The following is a 16,461-nucleotide window of genomic DNA, read 5'->3' as shown; positions in this document are numbered from 1 at the left end:
AGTCCAGGTCTCTTCTCAACTTATATGTTTTCTTGGGCCAATTGAGTTCACTCTTATGGTTTTACCTAGAACTTACATATTTTTTTGCCTCATAAATCTCTCTCTTCCTTGAACATCAGACCTATATGTTCAACTGTCTGCTAACAAGGTCGTTTTATATCAGGTGTGATGAGCTTGGTGCTATAGCCTATGAGCTTTTCAAGGGGCTACAACTCCTGTGAGACCTAAATAAATGAACAATTAGCTCCAAAATATGAAAACAACCCTGCAAAGCTAAGTTAATGTGTTATTTAAAATACAGCATTATGTCAGTTTTATTACAAAAGTAACTTTATTACTTAAAAAGTTCAATTTGTAAACAATTAAAAAATCATAACCAGTCAAAAATGAAATGAGTTGCAAATAATTTCAAAAATCAAAATTATAAAAATCCTCTCACATTTTTATTGCAAAAGTTAGATCTAACATGGGATGTTGGTAGATTTTAATATATTTGCTATGATGTGGGATGGGGCTTCCAAAAATAAGAGTGTCTGGGACTTTGAAGGTCTTACAAACAGCCCCACTTCCTGTATTATCTCCATCTGGATATTCCACAGGCATCTAAAACTTGGCATGTGCAAGGCCAAATTCATCTTCTTCCCTCTCTGGTATTCCCTGTTTTAGTTGGCATCACCCGTCACCCAAGCTGGAAGTCATCCTTGGCTTCTTGATCTCATCCAAGACTCCTCGTATTCCCCCACTCAATCAATGCCACATCCTATTGGTTTTATCTCTTAATAATGCATTAAATCCATTCATTCCTTCCCTTTCTCTCCCATTGCTGTAGTTTAAGTCCTGGTCAACCCTCACCTTGATCTTTGCAATAATTTTGTAAGTGGTGTCCTTGCAGCTGCTCTGTCTGCTCTTTCCTTACAGTTGACATAAAATTCACATCAGACTCTGTCACTTCTACTTAAAATGCTTCAGTGACTTGCTAGTGATTACAAAAGAAAGTCTGAGAGTCTGAGCTTCTGAGCATGGCCACACAAGGCCCTGGTGACCTGTGTTCCAGTCTCATCTCTCACCTCTTCCTGCTTGGCACTTGGCAGTTAGTCAATTGCCTTCTAGGCAACATCAGGGCTCTCCTGGTCTCTGGGTTTGGTCAAAATGACCTCCCTGCCTGGAATGCACTTTTCCACTCTCCTCACTGGATTACATTCAGTTTACCCTTGAAGATTCAGCTCAGGCATTACCTGTTAAAGAATACCTTCCAGATATACCTCGAACCTGGACAGAATTCCCTCCCCTGGAGCATCCACACCTACATCTATCACAGGCTCGGTACACTGTGTTGCAGAAATTTACCACATGTCCTTCTCTGCCCGCTCAGTGGGAGGTCAGCAGTCCCCAGACTTTGGCACCAGGGACTGGTTTCGTGGAAGACAATTTTTCTATGGACAGGGTGTGTGTGTGGGGGGGGGATGGTCCAGGCGGTAATGCGAGCGATGGGGAGCGACGGGGAGCGGCAGATGAAGCTTCGCTCGCTAGCCCACCGCTCACTTCCTGCTGTGCGGCCCGGTTCCTAACAGGCCGCAGACTGGTACCGGTCCACGGCCCAGGGGTTGGGGACCCCTGGTCTAGAGAGTTTGAGCAGAGGGGCAATGGCCTTGGGGAAACCATAAGGGGTGAGATCTCCCAGACTAAAAAAAAAAAATAATTCTCAGACTAGAGGAAGGGAGCAGAGGTTTGTGGTTTCTGCGAGCAGGTTTCTCCTCACCATCACCCCCTGGCAGTGCTCCAAGGAGGTGGCCCGTTCCCAGAGGGGACAGCAGCGGAGGAGGCCAAGAGTAAACAGTGAGCTCTCCAAAGGCACAGTCCCAATCCCACGACCTGAGGAGACCATCTGCACAGAGAAAACACAGGTCAGAACTAACCGATCTGGACAGTGATTGGCGAATAAAGGGGCTTCCCTGTGTCAGGGTGCTGGAACCCACCAGGTGCGAGGGGAGACCCCAAAATGACCATGGTTGAATACCCCAAATGCATAGTGTAATGGGGACTTAGAACTGGGACTAGTGGGCTTTTGAAACACAAAGGAAGAGGCACAAAGGAATACGAATATCCCCCTGAGTGCACAGATTGAGTTTCCCACCTGCCATCCCTTGATACTTCCCATACGCATGTACAGAGCGCAAATAACATTCGTACCTGCTCCTGTGGCAGAAGCTCAACGACTTACCAGGTAGACATTTCTCCTCATTTGGCATATATTGGGTATACTTAGTCCGCTTGGGCTTTTTCACAGACTGAAAGACAGAAACTCTTGAATGACTCGGAGGAATAAATGCCTGTGCTTTTGTCCAGAAAATCCCAAGTAACCACCACTAGGTAACTCACCTAGATTACTACTTGCTCAACTCCTGACCTCCTGTTGTATGTTTCCCCAAACCCCTAGGAAGTGTTGGCTGTTTTCAGTAGGTGCCTAAGACATAGCACTTACAATTAATCCTCGTAACAAAGGAAACCACGATAGACTAATAATGATGATGATAACAATCATTACTATAATGTGATAATAATAACAATTATTGTTTTACAAGCGAGGAAACTAAGGCTCAAGAGGTTAAATAACTCATCCAAGATTATACAGCTAGTAAGTTCTAGAGCTAAGACTCAAACTCAGAAGTCTGGCTCCAGAGTCTGGGTTTCTAAACTGTCCCTCTCCATCTGCTGCCAGACCTCTCTGTAGGCTGTTCCTACTTCCTGAATGCTCTGGACTTGACCAAGTCAGTCTCCCCGTTCTGTGCTCTCCGGCCCCATTTACTTCTCCCTCATGATGTTCACCATAGTTTGTAAGGATTTGACTATTTTCTGTCTTGTGCTAGATTGTGAGCACACCTGGTGGGATGCTGTGAAGGCTTTGTCATTTGTCACTGAGGCCAAGACGGCTGTCTTTTCCATGGTGATAAGATTACAGACAGGCACATGGCTGCCCAGCTGCCTACATCGCCGAGCTTCTCTTGTAGTTATGTGTGGCCACCTAATTAAGTTTCTACAAATAGAATGCGGGCACAAATGATGGATGTCACTTCTATTACTCCTTCCTGTTCTTGCCACTGTGACCCAATGTCCACTATGCAGAGGATGGATGCCAAAGCCTCAGAGGATGGCAGAAGATGAGGGAAAAATGTTGGGTCTCCAAACGACCCGGTGGAGTAGAGCTACCCACTAGCCTGAACCTTACCTCGAATTGTTACAAGAGAAAGGAATTCACTTCAGTCTTCAAACCACTGAGTTTTTTCAGTCCTCCTTGATACAGTAGCTTAACCTCACTCTAACTCACCAACTGCATTTCTGGAATCTTGTACAGAGCAGGGCCTCAACATCTGTTTGTTGGGTAACCAACCAAGTCTGTTGAGTGAATAAATATCAGTAAATACCAGTAAATATCCTCCTCACTAGTCTGTGCACAGAACTCCTTGAAAGTTGGGACAGTGTCTTCCACTTGTTTTCTTCTACATCAAGCACAGCACTGAACATACGGTAGGTGACCAAAGAAGGAAAGAAGAAATGATGGAGAGAGACATAAGGGGTATGTATATGTTCACATTAGTCCACCTTTTCACATCTTGCCAGCTGCAGAAATACTTTTCGAAGAGTTGCAATGTATCCTTATACGGAAAGCAATTCAACCTGGAGTTCATGCATGAGGTACGTGTATGTAGATTAATTGTCAAATCAAAGTAATTGGAGAAAGGTAGAGCAATGTGTCATGTTAAATGGACTTGGAGTTGTGGATCTGGGTTCTAGTTCTATTTTTTTGTCTGTGATCTTGGACAGATCACCTAGTTCTCCAGACATGGGTTTGCATACATGTTAGCTGAAATAGATTAAAAGGTTTCTTCCTGGAGTTTCCTTCCAGTTCTAAAAGTCCATCATTTTATATACTACACTTTTTATTTTCTGGCAGTATCTTGACTTATGCTCCTTAGATGCCAGTTCCTCTTAAAGGCTATTCTGTGGTTCGTAGGAATGATTATCTTCATTCTTTCATTACCACATAATGAAGCCTTGCTCTGGGCCAGGCACTGTGCTGTACATGTTAAGTGCGTTTAATGTAATCCTGTAAGGAAGCATTTAACAGGTGAGCAAACTAAGGCTCATAAAGGTTAAATAGTTTCCTAATGTTCCATAACTAGTGAGTGCTGGGTACAGGTACCAAACCTACGTCAGATTGTTCAGTCACTCATTCCTCCATCCATTTATTCAGCAGCTGTGTATTGAGTATCTACTATATGTTAATGTGAGTCACTGTTTGAAGTGGCAGAATTCAGCAGTGAGCAAGATGGTCATGGCCCTGCCCTCATGAAGCTTAAATCCTAGCTTCCTAGCTGGGGGTAGTATAGACAATGAACAACTGAAGACATAAAAAAAAGAAATTTCAGGTAGTAATAAGTTATATGAAGAAAATAATATAAATTAATATGATAGGGATGTGAGAAGACCAAAGTAGAAAAGTTTTCATAGGAGAACCCAGAATTCTATTTTAGGGACATTAACTTCGAGATGCCTCTTTGATATCTAAGAGAAGACACTCTTATTGCTACTACTGGTGATAATGATTGCTGTCATTTATTGAGTACCTACCAAGTTCTTAAAACTGGTATACATTCCTTAAAGATATCAACTTATTTAATCTTCAGAAGAGTTTTTTGAGGCATTATTCCCATTTCATAGATGAAGAAACAGGTTTTATAAATTCTCAAAAAGTGGCAGAGTAAGGATTCGAACTCAGGCACTCTGGTTCTATGGGCTGCATGCTTCCTTCTATTCTACATTATCTCTCTGGCAAGAGAATTGTTAGGTAGATGAGTGAGACGTCCAAGGACAAAGCCAGGACAGGCAGAGTCATCAGCCTGTCCAGTAAGACCACTGGACAAGACCCAGTGGCAGAGAAACAGGAAGGCAAAGAAAGCCCGGCCTGAGTCCTGGGGCACGCCAGGATTTTGAGGCCAGAAGGACAGTCCGGGAGATGGTGGGGAGAGACAGCTTAGGAGAAAGTGGGGTTAACAGTAGCCCAGAGAGAAGAGAGATACTTCAAACAAGGGAGGTGGGCCTTATGTGTGGACTAGTGCTGAAAGGGTAAATAAGATAAAGACAGGGAGGTGACAACATGCAGGACAGGGTTGAACTTGATGGAATTGACTTCAGTGTGAGGGGACAGAAGCCTAACTGGGGTTCTGGAGAGAATGTGAGGTGAGGGAGTGGGACGTATGTATAAATATATGTCAGTAACCCTTTGGAGAGGCTTGCTGTGAAGAAGAGCATTGAAATGGGGTGAAAAAAGGAGGACGTGTGGCCAAGGAAGCATATCCGTGCATACATATATTCCTACCTGCTCACAGGCGTGTCACAGATGCGGTCACTAGAGCACGTTTGGTTTCTCTGATTCCAAAACCCATGCTCTCTATCTCCGTGCCATGCTATCCCCATAATTATGTTAAGTGGGAAGTAAGTGGGCTTGTTAACTTTGAAATGGACTCCAGATGTGATCAAAAAAACAACAAAGCTATAAAGCTATGTCAGTCATGTAAAAGCAGTCCTCAGGGCTGGAATCGCCTGGTAATTTCTTCATCCCTTCACCTCAATTACCCATCACATAGACACATAGGAATCCGGGGAGGACCCAGGGCCTCCACTGCATTGTAATAAGTTTACCCCTAGGATGTCTGTTTTTGAACCTTCGGCTTCAACCTTCTCTTAGCTGTGTGACATCTGCGCTTGGGTGGTTTGGAAAGCCAAGAAGTTGCCTCATCACTTGGGAATTGGATTCAGTATATGCACAGTCAAGCCCTAGTCAAAATAGAAATGAAAGCTGTGTTTATGTACACACTGACATTAGACTGTTCATTCAGTAGTTTATCCAGCAAACATTTGTCGAGTGTCTACTCTCTGATAATCCCTGATGACATACGACAGAGAAGACACAGCCCTTGCCCCCAAGGACCTCTCAAGAGTGGACTTAGGAAGAAGCCCAACATATTACATCATCAGTGACATCACAAAGTTGTGAGTGGAAGCAACTTTTGCATGGGAGGTGTGTGTGTGTGTTGTCTAAATGTACCTAATGGGAAGAGGAGGTTTGAGCTGGGTCCTAAGCAGTGATTACAATACGCCTGGCCTAGGGCACAGCATCAGCAAAGGCACTCAGTTGCATCAGGAGCCGAGGCTGGAATTGTAGGCTGACCCAGATCATTCATTCATTCATTCATTCATTCGTTTCTCCATTTATTTAACAATGATTTCTGAGGGTCTACTAGGTACTAGGGACCTGTGTTTGTTCTTAAGGATACAGTGGGGAGCAAAAATGCACACAGTCTCTGTCTACATGGAGCTTTCAGTCCAAAGGGCAAAGGCTATGGCTTGCTGTGCTAAGTTGAGAATTGAATTTTTAAGAACGGTAGTAAGATCTGTGTTCTGAAAAGACACTTGTGGTCACTTGGACTTGACAAGGGAGAAGGGAGAACAGGGATATTACTTGTGAGGCTGGTGCTGTGGTCTTGGAAAGGGATGATGAGTGAAACTGGCACCATAATTGAACATGCTAGCGTTCGACTATTTATGACTACTTATTTGTTCATGTGGGAAATTTTTTTTTTTTTTTTTTTTTTTTTTTGCGGTACGCGGGTCTCTCACTGCCGCGACCTCTCCCGTTGCGGAGCACAGGCTCTGGACACGCAGGCTTAGCGGCCATGGCTCACGGGTCCAGCTGCTCTGGGGCATGTGGGATCTTCCCGGACCGGGGCACGAACCCGTGTCCCCTGCATCGGCAGGTGGACTCTCAACCGCTGCACCACCAGGGAAGCCCTGGGAAATATTTTTTGATAGGTAGCAGAGCGTAGCAGTTAAGAACATGGACTTTGGAGCTGTATCTTGGCTCTGCCATTGATGGTCTGGGCAAACTTGGAAGTGATTTCATCTCTGTGCTCAGGTCTTCTCATCTCTAGAGCTGATATAACAACAAGCTGGCTTGAATTTTGTCCCCCAAAATTCATGTCCAGCCAGAACCTCAGAATGTAACTTTGTTTGGAAATAGGGTCTTTGCAGATGTAATTGGTTGAATTAAGATGAGGTCATGGGTTTCCCTGGTGGCGCAGTGGTTGAGAGTCCGCCTGCCGATGCAGGGGACACGGGTTCGTGCCCCGGTCCGGGAAGATCCCACATGCCCCGGAGCAGCTGGGCCCGTGAGCCATGGCCGCTGAGCCTGCGCGTCCGGAGCCTGTGCTCCACAACGGGAGAGGCCACAACAGTGAGAGGCCCGCGTACCGCAAAAAAAAAAGATGAGGTCATACTGGAATAATGTGGGCCTTAGTCCCATGACTGGTGTCCTTATGAGAAAACAAACACATGGCGGTGGGGGTGGGGGGCTGGGGACACCATGTGACAAACGAGACAGAGATTAGAGTGACGCAGCTGCAAGCCAGGTACACAAGGGATTGCCAGCAACCATGAGAAGCTGGAAGAGCCAAGGGAGGATTCTCCTTTATAGATTTCAGAAGGAGCATGGCTCTGCTGACACCTTAATTTTGGATTTCCCTCCCGTAGTCCAGCCTCTGGACTTCAGAACTGTGAAAGAGTAAATTACTGTTGCTTTAAGTCACCCAGTTGGTGGTAATTTGTTTTAGAAGCCCTAGGGAACTAATGCATAAGTTGTAGTGAAGATTAAATTTGTTAAAACACGTAAAGTGCTTAGAACAGTGGCTGTCCTGTAGTACGTGCTCAATAAAATATAAGCCATTAGTATTATATGCTTGGCACTGTTCTGTTGCAGACATCTGGCTGGGCTCACTGGACTAGGAAAATATCCCATTGAACTAATTGTTGATAATTATGTATGTGCTTGGGTGGGTAAAAGTGATGTTGGGCAATATCTTTATTAAGCAAACCTGTTTAGAGAGATGGCTCATTTCACTGGGCATCACGTTCTCTGCATTCACTCAATACACTTCTGTCCTCTCTTGGGCATAAAGGTTCCTATTTCTCCACTGCATCCCCTGCTTCGCCTAGGAAAGCAACCGTATGAGTTTGTTAGGGTTGCCATAACAAAGTAGCACAGTCTGGGTGGCTTAAACAACAGACATTTATTTTCTCACTGTTCTGGAGGCTAGAAGTTCAATATCAAGGTGTTGGTAGCTTTGGATTCTCCTGAGGCCTCTCCTCGGCTTGAAGATGGTCGCCTTCTCACTGTGTCCTCACGTGGCCTTTTGTGCATGCCTCCCTGGTGTTTCTATTTTTTGTCTCCAAATTTCCTCTTCTTATAAGGACTCCAGTCAGATTGGATTAGGGCCTGCCTTAAATTGGCCTCGTTTTAACTTAACCACATCTGTAAAGGCCTTATCTTCCTATCTTCAAATACAGCTACATTCTGAGGTGCTGAGGGTTAGGACTTCAACATATGAATTTTGAGGGGAGACAATTTCGTTCATAACAGCAGCCTAAAACAGGTCAAGTCCTAAGGCTCAGTCATTGGTTGGAAGCTGGTTGCTCAACTTATGAAGCTCTTTTGGCCCAGCAACGCCTGGGGCGGGGGTGGGGGCGGGGGAAGCACCAGGGCACTGTGTGAGAGAGATGGGACCCTGACCAGACCACTTGCTGTAATTGCCCTTGTCTGTGTCTCCATGCCCTCCAGACTGTTATTTTCTGGAGAGCAGGGACCATATTTCTATCTTATTCATCTTTGAATTCCCCAATGCCTGGCACATAGTTGGCATATCTGTGGAATGAATGATTCACTTTTGCAGCCTTTTCCTTGTGTGAAAGTTACTTTCCATGTAATGAAAGCAAATTCTCTTTGCATCTAGAAACTTTCAGCATCTTCCAGTCTTGATCTTAAAGATGTCTTGTCTTATTTTTCCTCTTTGGAAATTTTGATGCTCACAGATGTAGGTACCATTTATGGAAGGTTTACCACGCTCCAGGCATAGTGCTAAGGGCTTCACAAATCTCTCATTTAATCCTCTTGGCAAGCCTGTGAGTTACTCCATTCATGTTGTAAGTGAAATATTCATCACTCAGAGAGGTGAGCACCCTGTCCCAGGTCACACAGCTGATTCAAATGACTGCTGGCTTGGGTTGGAAACCCAGGTCTTTATGGCTCTAAAGCTCAGGTCCTTGTCCTGAGCTTGATCTTAAATTAAGATTTACTGCCTCAGATACAGCATTTCTGTCTCAGATTTGATAATGCTTGTAGTTCTTCAGAATGGATTCCCAAAGATAGCCAGGCCTCTTAACTATTTAGGTCACGTGACTCTGGGAAACTAGAAGATACGATTCATGAATAAGTCAGGAAAGGATATACATTGTTCAATCAAATAATAGTAACCCTTGTTTTATAAAAACCTTTGCTTGGTAGAAATGAAATCTCCAAGTTGCATCAAGCTTCATCTTCCCTTTCTTTCAGCACTTGGTGCTCTGTGGCAGCTGGACAGAGGGTATGGTTCCACACATTGAGATGAAAATTTATAAAAGAGACTGGTTTATGTTTTCTTTGCCAACCAGGTGAGCTACAAGATTCTCTTCTATTTGTTTCTTTCCTCTCCTTTTCTTTAACCAGTTTGACTTGTTGTCTTAGAATTGCGCAGACACAGCCGTGGTGATGCCCTCTGATGAGTTGGGTATTCTTTAAGATCTAAACACAATGGGGTGACTTAAGGACAGAGATTCAGCTTTGCTTCTGACTCCCCTTGGTTTTGTGGGTTTAAGTTAATGTTATTTGAAAGTTTTTGTGTGTGTGTGGTTGAATATATACTATAACTTGTTCTTTTGTGACAACAAGATTTATACTGGCGGTGTCTCTCATACCACTGGAAACTGGAAGGAAATCTACAATGTGAACCTCCGAGAGTTTTAAAAAGACAGCAGCCTGGCTTCGGGCTGCCTTCGAGCCCAGTTACAGGCTTGTGCTTCACCCTGGCTCCCTGGCAAGGTCAGCGAGCAAATGGTCTGTCAGATATTTAATACATCACATATGCATTTAGACCAATTCCCTGCCTTCTCCTTAATTAAGATTTCTTCAGTGAGTAAGACTTCAGGGGGAGAGAAAAGGATCTGATGGAATTGTATTAAATACCAGTTTACTTCCCAAGTTTCTGATTTTTTTTTCACTTAAGATATCTTGGCCTGAAAGGCGAGGGGATTTGAACAAAGTATAGAAGCTGGCATTGCATTTTGTATATCATTTTGGCTCCAGGGAACTGCTCCTGGTAAAAATGAGCCTGTGAGATGTAGCTGTTTTATGCAAGGGCTAACAATACTAGCCTTTTATAAATTATAAATCCTCTTAACCTCAAACAATTTGGAGCCACCAACTGTAATCTATAAGGTTTCAATTCACAGGGATTTCATTTCTTCTCAATGCCTTTCAAGCCATTAGGCAAATATTTATATGAAGTTCTCAGCTATTAGGGGATTTAAAATCATTTTGTGTGGAATAGGAACTTCTTGTCTATACCTCCTTAGTTAAATGTTTTTGATATGAGTTCTATGCTTTTCCTTTTGTTAAAACCTTCTGTATTCTGACAACCATTTTGTTTAATCTCTTTTAGTACAATTTGTAATAGACAAACCTTAGTCGTCGTTTTTTCAACGGGAAGAATGGTGAGGTAGGCAAATTATCATTGCATAATTCTTGTTTTTGGTGGTGTTTTCCTGCACCACGTGTGTTTCTTTTCTTAAAAATAACTAGGAATCAAAGAAAACTATTACTTGATACTCTGTGGCAATTAGGATCCTTTGGCATAAACAACCATAGACAACTTGAGAAGAAAAGGAATTTATTAGAGGGATACAAGGTACTTACAAAATCAAAGAGATTGCCAGACATTGGATGCTGAGGAGTAGAGGGATCTGAACAAGCCTGTGGGGTTGAGCAGCAGAAACCACTGAACAGACCCATCAAGATGTCACTGTTCAATGAGACAACCAGTGGGCACCAACTTTTTATTTCCTATCTGCTTCCTGTTGCTTTCGTTCTGATCAGATTCATGGTAGTAGATCCTGGGAGGCATGATCTGATTAGCTTGGTCACATGCTTCATCCTTGTCTGGGGAAAGGTGGCACCTGTTTTTTTGGGACACCCCAATCCTCCAATAATCCATATAATGGAATCTCCCTGAAAGGACAGAGGACATTGTTAGGAAGGAGAACTGGATGCTGCGCAGCCAAAACCAATGCCCATTTCTTGCTTAACATCACATTTAGAGAAATAAGCAAAAGAATTCCACTCTTTTCTCAAACCTAACACAGGAATTCCAAGAGATTGAGTAAGTCTCTGCAAGTTAATTTTACCTCAGTGATCAGAATCTGATCATCTCAGATTCAATTCAGCGAAACAATTGTGAAATCCCTTTGGCATCAAAGTAGAGAGAATCCTGGGAACAATACCCTTGATTCAATTCCACACTGTAAGTTGGGCAGTTTGAAAGAATGGCTTGAGTTTTCCTCCAAGCCTTAAGGAAAGTTAATGACCGAGAGCTGGGCTACATGCTTTTATATGGTTGCTTATTATGAGCTATGTAACTTTTACAACTTTATTAAATGTTTTATGGAAAGGCTTATTTCATACTTAAGTACAGCTTTGTAGGATGGCCATTTTGGCCAAAAAGTCTGACAGATGAGCAAAAATGTTTTACAAATATTGCTGGTAAGCAGTTTCTGGGTAAAACCATGTTTCATTTTGACATTTTGTGGAGGTGGGGTGGGAGTAGTTCTCTTTAATGAAGCACAGTAGAGCTGGGTGATTATGAAAGCAGGGGAGTAGAGAGTAGAAGGAGGAGCCTGCCCACATTCCAAGTTTTCAGATGTAAAAAATAAAAATAAAAAATTTTATGGAGGTCCAATTTGGATGAAAGTGAACATACGGATTAGGATCCCCTCCCCGACTCAAAATACACCTAACTGATATTAAGCATGCTTTATAAAACTAAAAATAATATTTTATAATGTATTTATTTCACCTTTACAATAAACCTATGAGTTGGGTAAAAATAATAACTACCACCACTAGATATTCTAAGCCTTCTTCTAAGCACATTATGTGCAATATCTCATTTAATCCTTATACCAAGACACTAGATGAATACAAATATCAACCCCAGGTTTTTATTTTATAGATGGGGAAACTAAGGCTTACCTAAGGTTTCCAAACATCTGACTTCAAGTCTAATTTAGTTTTACTCTATCATAGGGGGAACCTCACTGTCTGGTGGTCTGAGGTGCAGATCGTTCAAGTTATCAGTTGATCTTTGAAACATCCTTTCTTATTTTTCTACAGGCAATATTTGCCTTGTGAATACTCTTTCTAGTCTCACCTAACTCCAGGTTGCTACCTTTTTAGAAAAGCACTGACACCTCCAGATTCTTGGATCCTATTTGTCAGCTCTGCTGGGAAATCTGGGTTGTTGTTTTTTCTTCTACCAAAACTTACATGGTTAAGTTCAATTTCTCTGGCAAAGCAAAAATCTTTTTTTCTAGCTATTTGGAAATCAAAGCCCCATGCAAAGAATTCTGAAATCTTTGACTAATTTTTTTTATCAAGAATCCAATTTTTGTTTTTTCCTCTCATCTTTAAAAAATGTTGCAATGAGGAATTCAGCTGAAATGCCATTTCTCTGTAGAAGCACCCCATACATGCCCTTAGACAACTCGGCTTTGTGTAACGTCTCATGTGTTTATAGAGTATAACACTCATCCTATCATTAATTGAGTGCCTACTATGTGTCAGAGACTGTGGTAGGTACTTTTTATGAGTTGTCACACTTTATTTAATTCTCACTTCAAAACTAAGTGGTATTATCATTTCATTTTTATACATGAGGAAACTGAAGCCCAGAGAGTTTAAGAGATAGGTCTAGGCTTTAAATTGAGGTCTGTCTCCAATGTTCAATGGACTCTATTCCATGTAGACTTTTTCTTAGATGGAAGAGAACCCTAAGAATGTCCAAGCTAAGCTTGTCAGGGAAATTTTCTAAAGTATTGTGTTATCTGAGTCAGGGAGATATTTATGAATGGGTGCTCTTGATTGGGCAATTTTCCGGCCTTTGACTTTATTAATACGAGAATCTCCCATCTTACATTCCGACTGTGCTGCCCTATTCTCCCTGCTCTGGGGTCTAAAAATCCTCCCTCCTCTCTGGCCTGAGGAGCAATCTCAGTCCCTAGGGTGAAGTTCAAAGAATTTACCATGCACATTCAGAACCTGACAGTTCACGTGACCCTTGATCATTGTGAAACTTGATCATTGTCAACTAAACAAGCATAAGGGCATTTGTCCCATCTACTTTCAGGGCTGTTGTATGAAGCAAATGAAACTTGACATTTTGTGTGTGAGTAAAAGTGTATGTGTATAGTTAATTAAAGGGGTGTGCGGTAGGAAGGAGCAGAAGAGACATCCGGAGGGACATGGATATGTCTTAAGTGTCCATATGTGCCTTCCCTGTTGGGGAAGGAGAGTATAATAAAAAGATGTGTGTGTGTGTGTATGTGTGTGTGTGTGTGTGTAAATGTAAAGTTTGTGTGTACAAGGGATGATTATGCAAAGTCGTGTGTGTATTTATTTGTGGTCTGTGTGCGCAAGTACAGAAGTGAGCATGCAACTTGGAGGGCGTGTGTGTGCTCAGATAGAAGGGAAGAAATACACAAATTCCAGGCTTAAAGTTCAACTAAGGGAAGTGTATGAATTCATTGAGCTCAAAATATATCCCCTAAAAGATGTCTGTTTAAATTCACCCTAGACTAATAGTATAAGACTTCCTATTCAACTAGAAATGCATCTCATACTCAGCATTAAGCTGCTATAAATCAAGCATCACAGGGAGTATGACAGATCTGTTTTGGACACTCCCTTGAGGAATCAGGACAAAAGGGATAGCATCATAGGACATTGCTGCTATTGAGACAAGTCTAGAGCTGTCTAGACATGAGCTAATTATTTCTATTTATCTTTCCTGATTTCTCAAGAGTGGATTAACTCTCTGATAACTGTTGAGCCTTTCAATTATATGAAGATATTGGTTAACAAGGGGGATGGATAGAGCAAAGAATCAGGAATCAAGTCTCTCACTGACTAATTTTGAAAAAAGCTGTGGAAAGTCACCTAGACTCGTTGAACCTCAAACTTCTTGTCAACTAAACAAGCATAAGGGCATTTGTCCATCTACCTTCAGGGCTGTTGTATGAAGCAAATGACAGGATTTGAAACCCTCTGAATAGCATATATAGTGTAAACCAATAAATTGTTATTGATAACGTAGTTTTCTGGGAACCAAGTTGTTGAATGTGTTTGTTTCTTGGGTTTCTATGCTAACTGATTAAGTGAAATGAGCCCCTGATTTCAACATAGCAGTTGAAGATTTGAGCTTGAGTACTACTTTCATGGCCTTTTGGCAGAGTGATCATTTTACCTCTTGAGCCTTAAAAGTGTCCACCTCTATCAAGTAGGTTTATGATACTCTAACTCACAGGATTGTGTTAAGGATTACATGGGATGTGAGAGCGCTTTGTAAGCTTTAAAATGTTATTCAAAAGAAGAGGGTATTTATTAGTGTTTCCCTCATGAGCTACTGGAAAAATCTATTTTTCTCTTGTTGTATGTGACAAAGAGAAGGCTGAGGAGCTTTGCCAGTACACACACATTTAATTACCTCCCTGTCTCTGACCACATAATTTACAGCTGACTGGTATGCATGGATCCAGATGTGTTATTGTGAATTAAGATTAAGAGGCTCTATAACTCCTCAAGCTTCCTGGAAATTAGTTGATCATGTTATACTGAACAGTTAACTAGTGGATTAATTAACATTTAACTAATGACTTTGGGTTGTTTTACCAACCTAAGTACTCCTGTCTTTATATCTTCAAGCTTAATACCTAGACACTAATGGATTTGTTCATCAAGCATTTATGGAATTCTTACTTGGTTCCAAGTAGAAGCTAGATATACCAAGATGAAAATATGTGGTCTCCGTCTCCACAAAGCTCCCAGTCTAGTTAGGAAACAGACAAGTAAAAAATAAAAAAGTGATTCCAACAAGGTGCGTTAGGTGCATTAATAGAAGCATAGATGCAGGTGCTATAGGGGAAGAGAGGATGGGAATTTAACTCTGACAGTTGCCCCAGATGTTGGAGGTTATGATGGACCTGAGACTGCCAGGCTCAGTGAGGTTTTATCATGCAGACAGAAGGAGGAAGGGAAAAAGATTTGAGGCAGAGGGAATGATGCAGGTAATACAGACATGGAAGAGTAAGAGTGCATTGTATATGGTGGGACTGCAGGTAGATTTATATGACCCGTCAGGATGTCTATGAGGATATAGTTAAAGCTTCTCTCCTATGAGTGGGAGAAGTAGGGGCCAATTTTTTAAGGTCTGGGAATTCCAAACTGAGAAACTCTAATTCTCTCTGCATTCAGGGACACATTAAAGGATTATAGGCAGGCAGGTAAATGACATGATCAAATTGGCATTTTAGAAAGAGTCAAATTAAAACCTTTATTGAACATCTACTACACACTCTATGAAGCTCTGACAAATTAAAGATAAAAGTATCTTAAGGATTCTGATCTTCTGGAACTTTGTATGTTGAGGACTATAAATTTTTCTGCCCTTGACTAGTTTAGAGAATAAGTGGGAAAGGCACCAGGGTGGAGAAATTCATCTCAGTTCATTACAACTACACCAGAAGAAGGCCTGGTAGACAATGGTGTTTGGGCAAGAACTTGTTCATATCAATTTGTGCTCCACTCAGAATATTTTGATAGGGGGTCTCTTCCAAGCCTTCATGAGTAGACACAAGTGCAAGCCACATATCCTATTATTAGCAAACATCGGTTATAGATCTGTCCTCTTTTCAAGAGAAGAAAAGAAAAACCTCTGAAGAGTATGAAACTATACTGTGTAAAAGAGGAATCCTCTAGGCCTATGAAAGTTCATGGTGGAAAAAAGGACCACATTTCTGAGGGCTGGAAGATAAATATCATTATCTTCAAAAATTATTTTTTAATGGTAACCAGAATAATTTTTAACAAGATACAAATAAACACTGGCTTTTTAAAGATAAGAGCAGAGAATCATGAGAAGAGACCATTCTGAAATGAAAAGACAAGATGAAATGTGAAGACAATAAGTTCAGCAGAAAAGGGAACTGGGTGACATGAGGAAGATGCAGCAGTTTAGTTAATTTACCTGCCCATTCCTCTTTCTCAGAGTGGGCTCTCCTACTCTCCATTCTCAGAATGGAGAAAGAACACAGGATTTGATCCTCTCACAGCTGATTGGACTAGGAATGGACACATGACCCAAACTTGGCCAATCAATTCCTTTCTCCTAGAAAATTGGAATAGGGATCCAGGAATGATACGTAGGTTCAGACTGTGCTGAAAGAGAGAGGGTAGGAAGAATTGCCTTGTGGGTCACTTTTCTTTCC

This window comes from Phocoena phocoena, chromosome 11, assembly GCF_963924675.1.
Source record: "Phocoena phocoena chromosome 11, mPhoPho1.1, whole genome shotgun sequence".
Taxonomy (NCBI): Eukaryota; Metazoa; Chordata; class Mammalia; order Artiodactyla; family Phocoenidae; genus Phocoena; species Phocoena phocoena.
Note: the sequence above shows the minus strand (reverse complement) of the source record.